This window comes from Perca fluviatilis, chromosome 9, assembly GCF_010015445.1.
Source record: "Perca fluviatilis chromosome 9, GENO_Pfluv_1.0, whole genome shotgun sequence".
Classification (NCBI taxonomy): Eukaryota; Metazoa; Chordata; class Actinopteri; order Perciformes; family Percidae; genus Perca; species Perca fluviatilis.
Window position 1 is genome coordinate 35436291 of NC_053120.1, and position 19937 is coordinate 35456227.

Here is a 19937-nt window from a genome sequence, read left to right on the forward strand (position 1 = left end):
GTCCTGACGATACACATCTGATATCTTTTGATGAAATTGTTGTCAAGCACGACATAGCTCGCAGCCAGTTCTTTAGATATTTGCAGCTGAGAGATTTTATTAGAACTCAATAAAATCAGTCCCTGTCCATTCCTAGCCTATCAAAGCTCGAAGAAATGATGGTGAGAGACTGCCAGGGAGGGGGCGTGATTTCAAAAATATATAATGAACCGGTTGGTGAATCAGTACATAAGCTTGAGTCCTGGAGAGAGGACCTACAGGAGAATATCTCCATTGAGGAGTGGGAGAGGGTACCAAAACACAATTACAAACAGTGAACACACGTTTAAAACTTCTGCAGTACAACTGGTTAATGTGTTCTTATATGACCCCAGTTAAACTTAACAAATTCAATAATGACATACCGGATGTTTGCATAAAATGTGACAAGGAAAAGGGCACGATCTTCCATTGTTTGTGGCAGTGTTCTCAAATAAAGGAATTCTGGGGAGAAGTGAAACAGTGTATTGAGGAAATATTAGAGATAAACTTACATTTAGAACCGAAAATGTTTCTATTGGGTATCTACCCAGCTAACTGTAACATAAGAAAGAAGCATAGATTATTTTTAGATATAGGTCTGTTGTTGGCCAAAAGAGTCATTGCAATTGCTTGGAAAGAGGTGGCTAGACCGAGGTAATCAGGGGCAAGCAACCAATGTTTGATAACATCTGGGGCCCCTTTAGTAATTTCCTTGCAAATAAAGACTTCTCGTTTGGTGGAGATACCTGGGGACGACCCATAAGTAGCCCTCTGCAGTTCACTTGGGAAAAATGTTTACTGTCTGATTTTTAATGACCATTATCTAATTCACGTGTAGTGCACACTTGTGAGTAGGAGCTGTGCATGGTAGGTTTTGTACTTATTCCCCCCCTTTTTATTTACTTGCGTGTAGCATTTGTATTATTATTTTATTGTATACTTCAGTTTCTTTTGTCTTTTGTTTTTTTTAGTTAGTATTTATATTTATTTAGTTATTTGTGTTGTTTTGTTATGTCTTGGTCAAGGTTTGATGGACATGGGTTCTTCACTTTTTCCTCCTTCCTCCGCCTTCACTCTTTCAGTTTGGGCCGTGATGTTCAGCTCCCACTTGAGGTCGTGGGAGATGATGGAGCCCAGGAAGTGGAAGGACAAGAAGAAGACAATGTTGACTGTGGGGGTCACCCCAGGGTGATGGAGGCGGGTGGGCTGCGCCCTTCCTAAACTCCTGACCCAGTCTCACGGCAGTTCGTGAAATGGTCACGTAATTTAATTTTGATTCGTGTATACGGACACGTTTATCTCGCTTATTTTTTTTGGTCAGCAAGGTTTTTTAAACTAATGTATTAAGAGCGACTACGGTAGCAAGTAGTATGAAAAGCCGAAAAGCCGCGTAGGGAGAGTGGTTGGGGTGGTGGATGGGTCAAACAACACAGGACTTTGTGTCCCGCGTGTCACGTTTCCTTTCCCCATTCTTCTTTTCCTAAGCCCAACTGTCCCGTTGCTGTCCCGCGTCCCCCAGAGACTGGGGATCGTGTCCCACGTGTTACATTTCCTTTCCCCATTCTTCTTTTCCTAAACATAACCTCCATGGGGCCCATGAATTTTCAGCGATCGTGTTCATTTCACTCTTGACTGACAGAAAGAATCGTGCTGTGATCATGAAAGATGCTTCCCATTGAAATACATTAGTTTAAAAAAACGTGCTGACCATCACGAAAAAAAACGAGATAAACGTGTCCGTGTACAGGAATCAATAGATTAAAAATGACGTGACCATTTCACGAACTGCTGTGAGATTGTGTTGAAACTCCACAACCATCTCCACTGTCTTCAGAGCATTTAGCTCCAAGTTGTTCTGACTGCACCAGGTCACCAGGTGGTCAATCTCCCACCAGAGATGAGTCCAATGAGGGTGGTGTTGTCCGCGGACATCAGGAGCTTGACGGACAGGTGACTGGTGACTGGAGGTGCAACTGTTAATGTACAGGGAGAAGAGCAGAGGGAAAAGGACGCAGCCTTGAGGGGAACCGGTGCCGATGGTTAGAAAATTGGAGACGTGTTACCCCAGCTTCATGCGCTGCTTCCGGTCAGAGAGGAAGTCTGTGATCCACCTGCAGGTGGAGTTAGGAACATGCAGATGGGTCAGGGAGGACGGTGTTGAAGGCAGAGCTTAAGTCCACAAACAGGATCCTGGCGTAGGGTCCGGAGTAGTCCAGGTGCCGGAGGTTGAAATGAAGAGCCACATTGACTGGGTCTACAGACCTATTGGCTACTGCAGGGGGTTGGTGGGGGGCTTTGGCTTGTAGTTGGTGATCTGTCTGAGCCCTTTCCAGACAGAAGCAGAGTTTTTAGCTGAAAACTGTTGTTGGAGTTTCTCAGAGTACAGTTTTTTAGCATCTCTCACCGCCTTCCTAAACCTGTACTTTGACTCTTTCAACCAGTCGCTGTCTCTACTCCTAAACACCTCTTCTGTCACCAACCTTAGCTGTCTGAGTTTGGCTGTGAACCAGGGCTTGTCGTTATTAAACCTCTTAGTGGTACGTGTTGGAATACAGCTGCTGTCCTCACAGAAACTGCTCTATGACGTCACAGCCTCCGTGTACTTGTATTATCTAACGAAGGACACTCAGCCTCTGTAAAAAAAAAAAAAGAAATACATGAGAAAAAGCGTGACAGATAATAGCCGACTGAATGATATATTTAAAAATATACATTTGCAAACTACTGCTCTTAACTGAAACAATTCAATGAGTCTCTTGACAGTTGTACACTTTGCATTAACAGCGAGCAGTGGAAGTTAATATGACTTAATTTATATTTTAGTCCATGAGAGAGAAGGAGAAACAGAGTGAAAGAGATATTTACATATATTCTAGCGTTGTAGAAAATTGATCTTCATGGTAAATTTCCTGAGTAACATTATCTTCTGCTTACTTTTAAGGCAAAGAGTACAACTGTTAATTTGTGCAAATGATTAGTAGCCTAATCCTTGAATGGTATGATTATGACGGTTTCAATTCAGAGCAGTGGTCAGTTAATGTATATATTTAGGCTACTTATGCATTCAGTCAGACCGCGATCGTCTGCCACGCTTTCATTACAGTGGCCCTGTTTCTTTTCTTTCTTTTTTTTTACAAATAATGTGTTTCACGTTATCATACTTCCACAAGAAGCTGCTGCTCACTCTGTATTGTGTGAACAATGCGTATTCTCCATTTTAGCATCAGGAAATGTGTGATTGACCTCACGGTCTGCTAAGGAAAGCCGTGAACGCGCATCTATCTGAATTACTTCATCCTGGTTCGACCTAGTTCCCACCTCCTCAGCCTGGCTTGGCCTTCGTGAAACGCACCTAGCCAGGATGCACAGATTAGACTAGGTCAAGCATCGCTTTATAAGTTATCCTGGATTTATAAATTCTGCTTTTGTGAAACAGCCCCCAGATGTTGCTGACCACCTGGAATTGGATTTAAGCACATGCATTTGGCATGCCTCAGATGGTGCATCCAATATGTCAAGCCACTAAAACAGGCTTTTCTGCTCTACAGTCCCCAAATCAAGTGCATGTTTGGTGCTACGCCCATGTGCTTAACCTTGTCCTTGCTGACACAATCATCATCAGTCATTGAAAGCAGATCACTACTGAATGATATGATATTGCGCTTCATCTTCACCAGTTGTACAAAAGGATGAGTGTGTGGGAGAGTGAGAGCCAGGGCCAGCGGCACAGACACTGGGCCAAGGATGCTGCTTTGAGGAAAGTGTTTAGATTTTTTTTTCACATCCAGTTAATAGTCTCTATGTGGGTGTTTTTCTTAAATTGAGTACGTTTACATGCACAACGGTGCGATAAAGTGAATGTAATACCGCCCCCCTGCGCGCCGATTCTCCGACCAATCTCCCGCTCCATTGTCCCCTCACTCGCGCCTAAGACTCTTTTTTTTAAACAATGTATAATATTATGTATGCTTGGCTTATTGACCATGAATTTAAAAAAGTGTTGAAAAAGTGACAAAAACTCTTTAAAAAAAGAATCAAAACCATCAAAGAAAGGGACAAAAACGTTGGGGGGAAAAAGTGTCAAAAAGAGTTTTCGAAAAACATTTTCAATTTTGACCCAGAAGGACAACAAGTTCATGGTCGATGGAAAGACAACACAAGGGTTAATAATCAAATATATTCTTATGCTGTGTGGTAGTCAGCTGATGGTGGGAGCTGGGCCACCTGCTGGAAGCTGCAGCTGAACCATACAGCCACAAACAGCAACACCTTGTTCTGTTTGAGGACTCGGTGACACGTGTAATTTACAGCTGTGCACAGCAGCAAACAACTACGGCTGTGTTCATTTTGCTTCGGTGGCCATGGAGGCCCTGCCCGCGCTGTCCCCGGGCAGCACTGCGCAGAGCCAACACACTGTCAAGCCACCACCCAATCTCACTTCACATGCAAAGAGAAGGAGACTCAGTCTGTTTAAAAATGAATGTCCTCCACTTGCCCATAAGCAGGCCTGTTGTGAGAGTAATGAGCAGAGTGTTTAATGAACGCAGCCTTCCAGGGGCGTGTGGACGTTAGTGCGCTGTAAAAATGTCCGAGCTGAGCAGAAGGAGCATGCACTTATTTACTGCTTCTTGAGAAGTGATGTGGCAGTGCCAGTAGATGACATGCCTGACACGGTTCACTGGCTCGAGATCATTATGTCAGCATGGCCCCTCGAGTAGCCTCAAGGGGCACAGCTGAAATATTACTTCTGTTCTTCCACGCAAACTGTTGTGTTATCGTCTCTCCCTGCTCATTTATCAGCTTGGTTTGAAAAGTCCATGCAAAATGAAAGCAGTGACAAGCTGTGCTTTCTTTCCTGGGTCAGGGGCAGTACAGTCTCGCATTGCCAGACCTTCCTCCACAGCGCTGCGGAGGAAGGTCTGGCTAGCCTCGGGAAGAAACTTGTTTTGGTGGAACATGTGTACGTTCAAAAGTTGTTTTAGTCGTGCAACAGAAAACTCAGATTGGACAGATAGTCTAGCTAGCTGTCTGGATTTACTGTCTGAGAAGTCAATCATAGTCCTCAGAAATCCACCGGAGTTTAGAACGCCAACACATAGAAAGAGGAAGGTGACAGACATCGGCGAAAAGACATGCATCCGGCGGAATTTCCTGCAGCACCGGAGCAATCCCAGAAGTGGGACGTCGTGGATATAGACTAAGGGCGGTATGGTTGGATCGTCTGCTTTTGTAACATATACACATATGTCCTCTATGGATCTAAAACATTACAAGGAAGCTTTTTTTGGTTGCTAGATTAGCCACTTCATCTAGAATATGCTGAGCTGTGTTGACTTATGTGTTCAAACTAACCCTATCATTAGAAAGAGCGTTAATATTGCAAAACATGTTTCTTAATGTCCAATGCTTACGTTTTTACACTTTTTTACAACTGCTAACAGACAAAATCTTGTCACAATTTTTGTAAACTCTCACTCAAAGAGCCAAATCTCCAAAACCAAGAGCTATTTCTCAGCCTTTCACTTAGTTTTGAAAACACTACACAAAATTCTCTGCCTAAGACACAAAAATGTAACAGGAAGTGACATGCTTTCCTTTTCCAAACACAACCAATCAAAATGCTACACTTATTCACCAGGTCACACACACACTCCTCATATGTGCAAACATTAATTGCTTAACTGATCACTAACCAAAGGTCAGATTATCTGTTTGGAACACTGGATGCCAACAATAGACAGAGAGCAAGGGGGAGGAGGAGGGAGAGGCAGGGGACGACACTGAGGACAAGCTGGAGGAAGAGGAGGAGGAGGCGACGAGGGCAAAGAAGAGAAGGAAGGAGAACCATCTCTGATGAGATCAGGGCCACACTTACTGATCATGTGATCAACCGCATTACTTTCCCTCCAGAACAGTGTATGGAAATACAGATATCACCCTATGACAGACAAAAAAGCTTTAGATTTAGAAACAACAGTGTACATGGTATATCCAAAAAATTACTATTATGAAAAAAGTGTTCGTCATTTCATGCAAATGCTTCATTCTGAAAGGTGTTTATGGCATTTTGAATGCATTGATTCATTTTGAAGGAGATATTCTTTGCATTTTTCACTATGTGTGCGCAGCTTTGGGAATTATGTTTAGGGTTTTGAAAAAAAGGAGAGACCGTTTTTGAAAACGCGTGTAAGTATACCCATTTGTTTCTACAATATCTGTGCATGGAAACTATGACACGGTTAAGGTTAGAGAATAGGGCTGTCCAAATGACACGGTTATTTTGATTACTTACAGAGAAAATAATGCATTATGAAAAAACAATGCAGATTTATCATGCTATGATGAATAACCGCATACATCATGAACATGACATGACAACCGTCCACAGTAGCTTTGTAAACATAATGGAAGCAGATGAGAAACCGGTGATCCATTGAATGAAACAGCATGGATGGACCCAGCAGCCAGTGGCGCGTCAGAGCGCAGCCGTTCGCTGTGTTTACCCTCATTAAATCACCATGCTGCTGCAGTATAACCATACAGACTTCTACACACATCAAACATCGGTTATAATTCGACATTTCTCCGTTCTGTGCTAAGATGGAGGGGATAACTTGTGTATAGGAAAACTGTGTGTGTATGTGTGTGTGTGTGTCATAGAACAGTATTGGTGACTTGTGTATGCCGTTGTGACAGTAAAAAACAGTAACGTGAGCTATTTAAATTAGCTGGATACATGGTTAAACCTCATTAGCTCTTACCAGTGTATCACCGTGTGTACTTCGTCCACAGCAATCCCACCAATCGGTCCCAAAACGTCCCAGTTAGAGAGGAAATGCCATAAACATCTTCTTTGTAAATCTTTACAATCATTCCCTGAAACGGCGGATGTCAGGCGTTATCCTGTCAATGAACTTCCTCCGCAGCGCTGTGGAGGAAGGTCTGGCAATGTGAGACTACAACAATGGCAAATGCACAGCAGTGGTCTAGTGGTCACCTGATGGAACTCCAGTTCTTTAAAGGTCCCATGACATGGTGCTCTTTGGATGCTTTTATATAGACCTTAGTGGTCCCCTAATACTGTATCTGAAGTCTCTTTCCTGAAATTCAGCCTTGGTGCAGAATTACAGCCACTAGAGCCAGTCCCACAATGTGCTTTCCTTAGGATGTGACATTTCTGTGTCTGTATCTATTGAGGAGGAGAGGGGGGGGCGGGTGGGAGGGAAAGGTGGAGGGTGGGGGTGTGGCCTTGACCAACTGCCACTTTGCTCGTTTGAAAGCCATGATGTCTCTCTCTCATGGGTGGGCCAAATTCTCTGGACGGGCAAAGCAGAGAAAGCGGAGGTAACCTTGCGCCTTATGACATCATAAAAGGAAGATTCCAGATTGGCCCATATGAGCTTTCATTTTCTCAAAGGCAGAGCAGGATACCCAGGGCTCGGTTTACACCTATCACCATTTCTAGCCACTGGGGGACAATAGGCAGGCTGGGGGAACGCATATTAATGTTAAAAAACCTCATAAAAGTGAAATGCGATGGGACCTTTAAGTGCGTGCATAGCCCACCTTCACGCTATTTCATGAAAGAAAGAAAATTAAAAAATAAATTAAAGTGCTCATGTTATGCTTTTTGGCTTTTTCCCTTTCCTTTATTGTGTTATACAGTATATCTTTTATATTTAGGTTATAGGTTTATAAAGTGAAAAAGCCCAAAGTCCACCCCAAAGGGACTTACCATCTCCAACAGAAAACACTGTTTACAAACTGCTCCAAACAGCTCTATTGTAGTCCAGCCTTTACTTCCGTGAAGAACCTGCATCACTTTGTAACACACGTTATAACGCTCGCCTAGCTGCTTCCGTGGCACGCCCTCATACTCTGCTTCTGACTGGCTAGTAGTCCTTACCTAGCTACTGAGCATGTGCGACTCCCAACAAAGATGGAACAGAAGTGAGATGCCTCACTCTGTAGCTAAAACAAAGAGCTCAACACACAGGGTGAAAAGAGGAGCTGCAGCAATGTGAAGTACAACAAAAAGTGGTGTTTTTTGAAAATTAAACCATATAAACCTATTCTGATATAACCTCTAAATACAATTATGAACCTGAAATGAGCATAATATGAGCACTTTAAGACTAAACAGTTACTGTGGGGTAAATAATTATGTCTGGATTAGTTGATTAATTGTTAATCGATGTGTTTCAGCTTTCCAGCTGTGAGAATTTGCTGCTTTTCCTAGTCTTACGTTGTAGTAAACAGAAGATCGTTGGGTTTTAGACTGTTTGGCAGACTAAACATGCCATCTTGCAGAAGTCACCTTGGTCTTTAAGAAGTTTTTTTGATGTTTTGTAGGTCAAACAATGAATCGTATAGTCAAGAAAAGATGCGTCATGTTGTAATGGGAGAAATCCGATACTGTAGTTGGCGCAAGGTTAGATTTGATTTTTATTATCCACAGCGACCATTAATGCAAGCTGTCGTTACGTGTCAAGTGAAAACCAAGCAGTGGTCAATGACATAACATGCAAAAGCTGTATGGAACTCTACATTAAGAGACTGAATGAACACTGGAAATAGAAACACAGACATCAGCTGTCTGTGAACAGCAGAGCACAACCAGAAACAGCATCCACTGGGATACTTTTGCTTTTTTGGACAAGGTTTCCAGAATGAGAGCTAGAGGAAGCGTTGTTGGTTTTGTACAGGGGCAAGATGGCAGCATTAAATTGAGACTGAGGTTGCGTCCGAAATCGCATCCTCTGCACTACATACTCAATATGTATACTATCGTTCAACATACTTTTGTATAAATAAACAGTAGTGTGGATTTTTTCAGACGCACTTAGCTTAGAGGCGTAACCATGGTAACCCCTGCCGACCCCCGCCCTAGTGGCGTCGCCAGATAACGCTTAAATTACTGAAAGAGGTGAACAACTAGACCAACAGTCGTTTAAACGTGTAGAAATATAAATTCGAGCGTTATTGAGGTTACAGAGCTCCTTGGTTTCTGTCCGTTTGTCTGTTATCGTCGTTGTCGTTACCACCGCATTGCATTGGGAGATATTTATGACGGCGTAGTGTCCAGTGTTTGCATACTGTAAAATTTTACTGGAAATAGTATGCAATTTGTGTACTATTGGTTCCATACTAAGGTTTCGGACATAATAAAAAATCTCACATATTGTTTTAGCTACTAAATGAAGCTCAGCACAAGTTCTTACAGGAAGACTTCAAATTTCTTTTTTCATCACTCCTAATTGATCAGCTGGCATTCACTTGTCAGCAGACAATCGGATTCAGCCGTTTCATTGTTAGTTAAACCAATCAGATTCAGCCATGTATCACAAATCAATCACAGCATGACATCCTATTTTAAATCTCTCCTCTGCGGTTGTCAGCTGTCGTTTCAGGAATAGAGTGTGTCCAGCCTCCTCCCCTTCAACCACCGGTCGTCTCACCCACGTACTCTGGGGATTGTCAGCTGAATGGCAATCTTGATTGGTTCCTGCGCACCTTCATCACCACCAACAGTGTCTGGACTCCATCGGGGGATATGTTTGGGTACACTACCCCTTTTATAACATATGGATTCGATGGAGTCTAATCTCCAGAGACTTTGCACATTTCATTTTCACATTTTGTACAATAAACATGTTCATATTTGCAAGGAAGTCTCTCCTGATTGAAATAGCAGTGATGAAAGAAGTATTTAGATCCTTTACTTAAAGGGTAACTACTGTTTTTTTAAAACCTGGACCCCATTTCCCCATGCATTTGTGTCTAATAGACTGAGAACTCTTTGAAATTGGTCCAGTATTGAGCGAGATCGCAACAACAGGCCGCGCGAACCGAGCTACAATGTAACCTAATGGGGCAATTCTGCAGCCTTGCCTTTTGTCCACTAAAAGAGATTTTTTTGGTTACTAAAAGCGTCTGACAACATTATCGATCTCATGAGGTGACTTCTTGTCCGAAGACAGCGGTGTGGAGAGTGGAATGCGAGACGAGAAAAAGGTGTTCTGGGAGACTGTTGAGTAGGCTACAGAAATAATGGGCTCCTGTTATCTAAATGTTTGTCAGTGCCATGGCTCAATATTTACATGACAATGTGGATGTGGTTGTTACAGTTCAATAACCACCTGTATTATTTTGAGCCAGAGTATAGGCTATGAAAATATTACTTGAGTAAAAATGTGTAAGCATCATCAGGAAAATGTAGTTAAAGTATTTAAAGTAAAGAAAATCCTCCCATTTTAGAAAGTGGAAATGATCCAAACAGTTGCGTGTTTAATGGTCTAATCATTTCAGCTGGACTTGTAGGCCGTTATATTGTTGGCTAGTTTCATTTATAATCAAAAATCTGATTTTATAAACTACATGTGTTTTGTGTGCATATATCTTAATGTGTAAAGTAACTAGTAACTAAAGCTGTCAGATGAATGTAGTGGAGTAATAATTTCTCTCTGAAATGTAGCGGAGAAGTACCTCAACATCTGGACTTAAGTACGTAAGTGAATGTACCTAGTTACATTCCACGACTGCTAAATAGCATTGTTAGTATGGAATTTCGGATGCAGCCTGAGTCACAAAAGACAGAAGAAGAAAAGACTCTTGGTGGCCTGAGCAAGTCCCCTTGATCTTGTCACAGAGGACTTGCAATAGGAAAGCTTTTCCAGAGAATTTGGAGCAGCTCACTCTTGTTGTTAACACTGAGTTTGTGATCTGCTGGAGATGTGGGCAGAGCGGACAGTCAATACTGTGAGCCAGCGCCACAGAGATCACATGAGGAAGCAGTGAGGGGTTTGAAGGTAGAGCTCGAGGGAAATTCAGCGAAGAATCCTGGATGACATCAGTTTTCTTCACATGAATAGGAGACAATTCCCCTGCAAAAGATTGTGGCAGGGTATACATGCAGGTGTCTGAGATGAAGGGGGAAGATACAGAACATATTTCTTCTGGTCTGATAACAATGATTACTTTTTGAACTTGTAAACGTTTGATGTAACAATGAAAAGCACTGGCAATAGCTAGCAAGAGACAGTCTCGTGCCAATTTCTCTCAGTCTTTTTGCCTTTAAAAGTACATATCATGAAAAACGGGATTTTTCAGGGTTGTTGTGCACCAACTCAAACTGTGGAGACAGTTTTTTGGGGGCTGCTATCAGAAAACATGGGATTCAGATACAAAATATATACTGCGTCCCATCTGAGTATCTCCAACCATGGCTTGAGAACTGCCTTTTCAAAGGTGCACCATACTTTTCCTCCAACCACAAGCAAACGCGTGTACTGTATCAACGCATTCTCATTAACGGGTCCGTATGATATCGTACGAAAATGTATACACACCAAAACGTAGGATATCCTACGAAATTAGGAGACTGTCGGCTGGTCATGTGACGCCGGCTGGCTACGAGCTCCATTGATGCAGAGCGGCAGTTGCTAGTTGTTTAAGACGCTTCAGAGCTTCGTGACGCTGGCTACAGACCTCCGTTGTATCAGCTGTAGCTGGTGGTTCAGTTACCCGAGAATAGGTGACTTTGAGCCGGGTTCAAAGCACAGCGAGCTGCCAGTCGTTTCGGCGGCGATAAATTAAAATGATGTCCATAAAATATGAGCGTTTTGCCGCGACAAAAGTTAAGATTAGGCACCAAAACAACTAGTTAAGATTAGGAAAAAGATTGTGCTTTGTATTAAAACACTCCTAAGGAACACGCATTTTGAAAGGCTTTAGTTTTACGCAGGAAGTGAACTCTGCTCTCTGGCTTGAAAGTCCTGTATGTTAACGCTTACCCATCCACACTGACCGCCTCCCTTCGCAGACAGCCGCGTTCTTATACAGCGGCCGTCAATGTAGTGAATACAGAAAAAAACAAACATGCAATGCTTATGAATTACAGTGCTTAACTTTTTGTAGCTTTTTCGAACGAATGGTTCATGAGAACAGGCTGACTGTAGACAAAATCTGCCTGACATTTTAACGTCCATCCACGACACAATTGGAGTCCCCACAACTGAAAATTAACCAAATCTGAATGAAAAAAAATCACAAACATACCCACAGTTCTGCTCGTCTGCAGTTAGCCGCTCTCCCCTTAGCAGAGCGGTTTTTACTGCTGATCACGTGTTGCCGGCTTAAGAACGTGAAATTCGATGAATAACTTAGATGGGAGATGAGCTTTTTCCTTCCAAATTAACAAAATACATTTCTTTGTAAGGAAGTTAATCACAATTAGTGTCCTACATTTCCTTGTCTCAAGGAAGATCAGACATGTTTAAAGATACAGACGCAGAAATCAACCTCAATATCACTGACTTTCCAAAAACATTATTTTTTTCCCCCCCACTGCAAAGAAGGTGTTTAAATGTTCCCTATTTGCTTTTACATCTGGAACATTTGGTGTGTCTCTTGAGATTTTACTGCAGTGAGAAAAATATGTGAAAATATGCAAAATAAGCTTGTTTATTACTTAATATTTTTGTTACTTGTAAACAAAAAATGTGACACTGTTTTTCCATATCACAGCAATAAACTTGAGTAGCCAACAATTTTATTATTACTAGTAAATGGATACAAATACAAAAATAAGATCATAGTGCCAATTAGCTGGAATTTTCCTTTAATGTGCATATACTATTTAGTTTGATTTATTTGTTGCTAATTCCATGGTATATCTAATATTTTGTTCATCTCATTTATACTCCATAAATAGAGGTACAAAAGTATTGCAAACACTTTATAGTTTAACACACCAACACAAAAGACAGCTCCAGAAATAGTTTTCAAGACCTCTCTGATACCCTGCCAACAAGAATAAAAATCGTATGTTAAGATGTTTTGTGCGGAGAATATTCACTGAAATACTACAATGTTGGTTAGCTGTTATTACTGATACTGTAGTGGTCGACGTGTCTTGTAATCATAAGGTTTCAATTTGAAAATGTAGGTGAAAAGAAAACTGTGTAGTAGGGGTGGGAATCACCACTTTTTCTTGCCTAAACTTTAACATAATCTCCGCCGAAACGACCAGCAGCTTGCGGTGCTCTGTACCCGGCTCACAGTCACCTATTCTCATGTAACTGAACCACCAACTACCGCTGATATGACGGAGCACCATGCAGAGCACCGTAGCCGGTGTGGCAGAGCTCTGTAGCGGCAAAACACATCTACTAACTGCCACTGATACGACCGAGCTGTGACGGAGGTCTGTAGCCGGCGTCACAAAGCAGCTTAAAACAACTAGCAGCTCAGCATCATGGAGCTCTCTAGCCGATGTCAATTGACCACCTGGCGGTCTCCTAGTTTTCATACGATATCATACGAGCCCGTTCATGAGAATGTGTTGCTGTGTAAACACACAGTTGTCTTAACGCTGAGAAAACAGCACTGAAAATGTTCCTGTTAACACGAATAAAAAACCACAGGAAGGACCAGGAAAAAAAACTGTAGCAACTGACAAGGGTTCATGAATTCTGAATTCTGCTGCTGTAGCTGCACCGTTAGTAGCTAGCTGCAGTGCAAATGACTTAGAGGCTGTCGTGGCCAGCACTGATCCGCCCGTCAGTTGCCAACTACTGTAGTCTCGCATTGCCAGACCTTCCTCCACAGCGCTGCGGAGGAAGGTCTGGCTAGTCCACACAGCATTCTGGGATGGGAGAAAAACATGCTCTAGCATTTTTTTGTGCTGGACCAGGGAGCATTGCACCACTGTAAACTAGTATAACACTATAATACTTTTCCCATGCTTTGTCTTTTTGACTGTGGAAAAGTATCTTGTATGTAATGAAATGCACACAAACATACATCAGGATATGCATTTAACTATATATCTAAGACACATGCGATTATCATGTCATGCAACTGCTGAATTAGGATACTGGCACCCTTTTTGTTCCAATTCAGGCACTGGATCAGTCAGTATATAATGCACTTCAATAGCCATGAAGTAAATGTAAGTTACTGTATTTTGTCCATGTTTATTGGGAACAACATCACAATACATTTCTATACAACACACAGCTGCTTCCAACCTAGGAAAAACAGTGTTCTGCACTTTAGACTGTATGGCTCTTTTCAGAACATAAACACTGTAGCACCTAAAGAACACGTTCCCAGGAAACAATAGCCTTCTTGCTGAAAAGGCTGGGTTTGAAGTAAAAAAGCAATTACCAGATATGACCAGGTCCCCTCACATTTCATCAGGACAGAAAGGAATTGGAGTCCACTGCTGGAAAAGCATTAACAACTATTACACTTCTGTTGGTCAGGCAGCACACTATATTCCAGTCATGGTAGCCATCAGTGACCCTTTCACCCATAATCTGCCAGCAGATAGACACAACAGCGTAGAGCATACAGTAGAAACATTTCTGTAAGTACGCTAGTGGCCCTCTACACATTCTGGGATTTGAGCTCAAGACTCTAATAAAGTCTGTTTCACTTCTACTGATCTACTCACAAATAATGCTTCAGTGTCTAACAGACAGATACAGACAGTTACTGTGAAGTGTTGAAGGGAGAAATACAGGACAGAAATACCACAGTTCAAGATATAACTATTCAACGCATTCTCATGAACGGGTTTGTATGATATTGTACGAAAAGGGTAGTTGCTAGTTGTTTAAGCCCCTTCAGAGCTTTGTGACCCGGCTACAGACCTCCGTCAGCAGTTAGTAGATGTGTTTAGCCGCTCCAGAGTTCTGCGACACCGGCTCCACTGCTCTGCATGGTGCTCCGTCAGATCAGCGGTAGTTGGTAGTTAAGTTACCCGAGAATAGGTACCTGTGAACCGGGTACAGAGCACCACAAGCTGCTAGTTGTTTTGACGGACATTACGGTTAAGTTTATGTTAAGTGAGCATTATGTGGCGAAGAAAGTTAAGTTTAGGCACCAAAATAACTACTTAAGTTTAGGAAAAAGATCATTGTTTGGACTAAAACACTCCCAAAGTAGACGCATTTCCTTGGTGAAAGTCTTTCGTTTTCCCTGGGAATCAAGCTCTGCTGCCTGCCTTAAAGTCCTGTGTTTTAACATGCACCCCGACCTCCTCCCTAGGCGGCCGGCCGCGTTCTTCTACAGCAACAATCAATGTGGTGCATACAGTATATCCTCATACATACATACTGCTTAGCTGCCATGGCATTAACCAGTGTTCTTGCAAGGAACCCTATCACCAAGGTTGGTGTTGAAGGATTTTGAGAAACACCATTTACGTTGGATGACTATAGATTTTCACATAACAAATGTAAATTTGGACACGCTACATCCACGTCCTCTGCAAACTGTCAGGGTTGCAGCAGGTGGACCCAAATGCAAGACTCTTCCAGCGAACTTGCAGAACAAACTCTTTATTTTAACTCTCACAACTAACAAACTCAAAACTACAAATGACCAGGACTTACACAGGACTGACAGGGAATGACGAACCGACAAGAGACAAAAGGAAACAGAGAGACTAAATACACAGGGTAACGAAGACTAACAAGGAACAGGAGGCACAACAGGTGAAACAAATCAGACAATCACAAGGGAGGAAAAACCAAGGACAGTAAACTAGACAAGACAAGGGAGACAAGACAGACTTCAAAATAAAACAGGAAACAGAACATAACAGAACCCACAATCATGACACAAACTCTGCAGTAGTCACGGGTATATGACATGACACCCGGGTGGAAACGCAAATTTTCCCTTTTAAGGAGCGATGCTATGAAGCTCACCCCCTCCATCTGTAACTTCTGTCATCCCCGTATCTTGTTGTTGTGAGGAAACAGTGCTAACCATTGGGCCACCGTGCTTTGCCCTGACCAACTCTTTAATATTAGGCCTGAAAGTCTTAAAACTACCATACCTCACTACAACAGACAAGTCAGTTAATTCCAGATAACAGCATGTCTTTCATGTAGGCTTTCAATAACTTTGTGTTTGAACAGTTTAATAAACAGCCATCCTCACACTGCAGATTGTGATAAGAAGACGGAGCAATAGATGAGGTTGATATTTTGCATATAGGCTAAGTTCTTAAGACTTCAACCAAACATGAAAAGACTCCCAAAACAGTTTAATGTGCATCTCTTTAATAAAAACAAAAGCCAGAATATTTGATTTGTCCTTATCAGTGCATGTTTGGCAGGTATGGTGCAGGAATTAAATTATGTTTTTCATTACCAACTCTGATGTGACAAACTAATCATACAGGGCCTTTCTGATGTCTGATACCTGTGCCACGGAGGAGAGGAAAATGTGTTTTCAAGGTGTTTCAGAGATAAGCTGAGCTAATGTCTGAATTAAAATGAAGCATAATAAAAAGTGTAATAAAAGTACACTGTATGTACAGTGAATGTGGGAGCATGGATCAAATGTAGATTGGAAACAGAAGATACATACACTGTATAGAAACCGCTTTACTTTTGGGTATTCAAATTGATTTTATGTGTTTATATGAAAAATCTCTTTTATTGTTGCGTAGACGAGTAGATTTTAACTTGTCAGTGTAAATTTCTGAAAGATTAAATATTTAAGGGAATAGTTATTGATACATTAGGCATATGCTTATTCACTTTCTTTCAGACAGTACTGAGCTGGGGTCATGGTTAGCCTAGCACAGAACACAGATTTGAAGCAGGGGGGAAACAGCCAGCAGGAGCGTTTGCAGAGTGAAAACGTACACCTACTGTACCAACATTAACATCCGATTGATATCCATATGAACATCTCATTCTTTGCAAAAAACAAGTACATTTTTCAAATGTTAAATTATTTAAAGCTATAGTGCGTAGTTTCTGTCTCCCCTATGAGGAATTCTAAGTAATGACAACAACACTGTCGACGCGTCCACATGATACAAGCCTTGCGTAATCAATCACCAACCCCACCCCTCCTGCACACAGTTGCTAGTAGCCAAGGAGGACACGGAGGATTAAAAAAACATGATGGTCATTATCTTCACTCGAGTTTCTGCGCGGGAAAGTCACTGGACGCCACAGTCTTCTGAACATAGCCATGCTGAGAAATCCAGAGAGAGTTTTGCGGAGCTGATAGTCTTAATTAGCTTTAAAGCACTAAAGCTTTAATCTACCTTAGCAGATAGAACAACGGTGAACATGTGACTACACATGTGTCTGTCTCTTTGTGCTCCAGCTGTTAGAGAGTTCAACAGCTGCTTCATGATGAGAATCCTGAATTATATATATTATGATGATTATGGTTATGGATGTGAAATGAATAATTTGTAGCTGTGTTGTTGCTCAGTTGCCGTAATAAACAGAAGTGGTTGTGCTGTGCAGCTGGAAGGACTGTGTATAACAGCGTGCTGTTGCAAACACTGCATGAGTGAGAAGCCTGTCAGCACTTGAAACGAGCCTCCTGAACAGCATCCTGGGAGCTGATGATTTCCAAAGGAAAAAAAACTCACATCCTTACCATTATAGAGATATCTTGAAAATAAAACTTTACTGACATGAACACAGAGACTGTGCAGGCCCAGCAGAGCTCCTCAGTTATGGGCACAAACGATGGCTTATGATCTCAACAGGCTTCTCTTTGTATCGCAGAGAAAGACTATCATTCTAGTAAAGTAGTGCCCCATGATTTTAAATGACTCCTCCGCTGCAATCCTGCCTGTCTTTAAAGAAGTCTTATACAAGAGTAGGGCTTGTCTGCACAGGCTGGCTTTTGCTTTTTCTGTTTCACTCTGAAAGTTATTAATGATAGATCCATCTGTTATACCAGCACACACTCCAGATGTAGAACTATGCAACCAAACCAAAAAATGTTAACACATTATGCAAGTAGACAATATGTGGGGGGGGGGGGTTTCAAACAGTAAGAATCACTGACGTTTTTGTAATTGTTACATACATTATCTAACTTTTAGTTTAGACTAAAGTAACTTTAGTTATTTTGTTTTACTCACAAAATGTAAAGGGAGGGTTAAGAAATGGGATGCATTGTTAAAACAGTGGTTCTTCTGATACCTGTCATAAGATGAGCATGTGTTCACTACAGTGAAGCAACCGAGCCTTCTCGATAAGTGAACTTTTTTTTAACATTAAAGCATGTAAACATGTTCTAGTAGAAAACTATAATACAAGTAGGAACGTGAAAGTGATTGGTATGCCTCCTTTAAAGGTCCCATGACATGGTGCTCTTTGGATGCTTTTCTATAGACCTTAGTGGTCCCCTAATACTGTGTCTGAAGTCTCTTTCCCGAAATTCAGCCTTGGTGCAGAATAACAGCCACTAGAGCCAGTCCCACAATGAGCTTTCCTCAGAACGTGCCATTTCTGTGTCTGTAGCTATTGAGGAGGAGAGAGAGAGGGGCAAGGTGGAGGGTGGGGGTGTGGCCTTGACCAACTGCCACTTTGCTCGTTTGAAAGCCATGATGTCTCTCTCTTTCTCATGGGTGGGCCAAATTCTCTGGGCGGGCAAAGCAGAGAAAGGGGAGGTAACCTCGCTTGTTATGACCTCATAACAAGCAAGATTCCAGAACGGCTCATCTGAGCTTTCATTTTCTCAAAGGCAGAGCAGGATACCCAGGGCTCGGTTTACACCTATCACCATTTCAAGCCATTTGGGGACCATAGGCAGGTTGTGGAACTCATATTAATGTTAAAAAACCTCATAAAGTGAAATGTTCATGCCATGGGACCTTTAAAGTAAAATTGAAGGCTTTTACGAGGACACCTGCATGTTCTGTTTGTGTGTTCAACAGCTGCCTTCACTATGAACAACCAGGATGCATCGGACTGACAGTCACCAGTTAACACGGTCCCTCTGTAAACCGGCACGGCGAGTGCAACTGGCAACTCAGACAAAACAGCTACCGGTACTGCTGAAGCCAGTTTACATGAATATTTGAATGATTTTTAGCAATTCAACTTTTATTTGTATAGCACTTCTCATACAAAGGTCATGCAACACAAAGTGCTTCACAATACAAAAACAGAGACAAAGTCACCCCCACCCTCCTCCACAGACACACACACACAAGCGCGCACACACATGCATGCATCCACCCACCCACACACACACACACAAATTTAATGTAAAAGGCAATTAAAACATGAGGTGAGGAAACATTATCTTGAACCAGTATCATACAACCAAAACCCAAACCTGCAATGAGGAAACACTAGAGGAGGAGTAAGGTATTAAAGTAAAGTAAGATAAGGATTAAGATAAACAAGAATGGGAGAAAGATAAAAAATAAAATTTTGAAATGAAAATAATCAAAATAAGAGAATACGAGAGCAGAATGAACCAATGTATCAATGAAGCAGACTAAAATGGAAATACATAGATAAATAAGTAAGTAAATAAACACAAATAGCTAAATAGCTAGTTTTTGTTCTGACTTTGTTTTGAAGAACAAATCAGTACTGATTGTGTGATTAATCTAGTTTGGGAAGTGGGCAGGGGCAATAATTGGGGGCTGGAGATGGATGGGTGGAGGTTCTACTGAAAAATAATGCCTCAGAGAAGCTTATTTAAAAAAAAACTAAAACAAAAAAACTAACATGAACTAGTGAAATTAGTTCTAAATTCCAAATTATGGGGGCGACCTCTAGCTCACACTGTAGTGTGCGCCCCATGTAGGCTGAGGCCTTGGCAGCGGCCCGGGTTTGAATCCGACCCGTGGCCCTTTGCCGTATGTCGTCCCTCCTCTCTCTCCCCTTTCCTGTCTTCAAGCTATCCTGTCGATTAAAGGCCATAAAAAGCCCAAAAAATAATCTTGACATTTTTTTCCTGAAAACTGAATTTTAAACTAGCTCTGAGGCAAGGCAGCTTTATTTGTATAGCACATTTCAGCAACAGGGCAATTCAAAGTGTCTTACATAAAAATACATAAAATACAAGAATAAAAGTTACAGTGCAGTATAAGAAATTAAACGTTAAAGAGCAGTTAAAAACAGTTA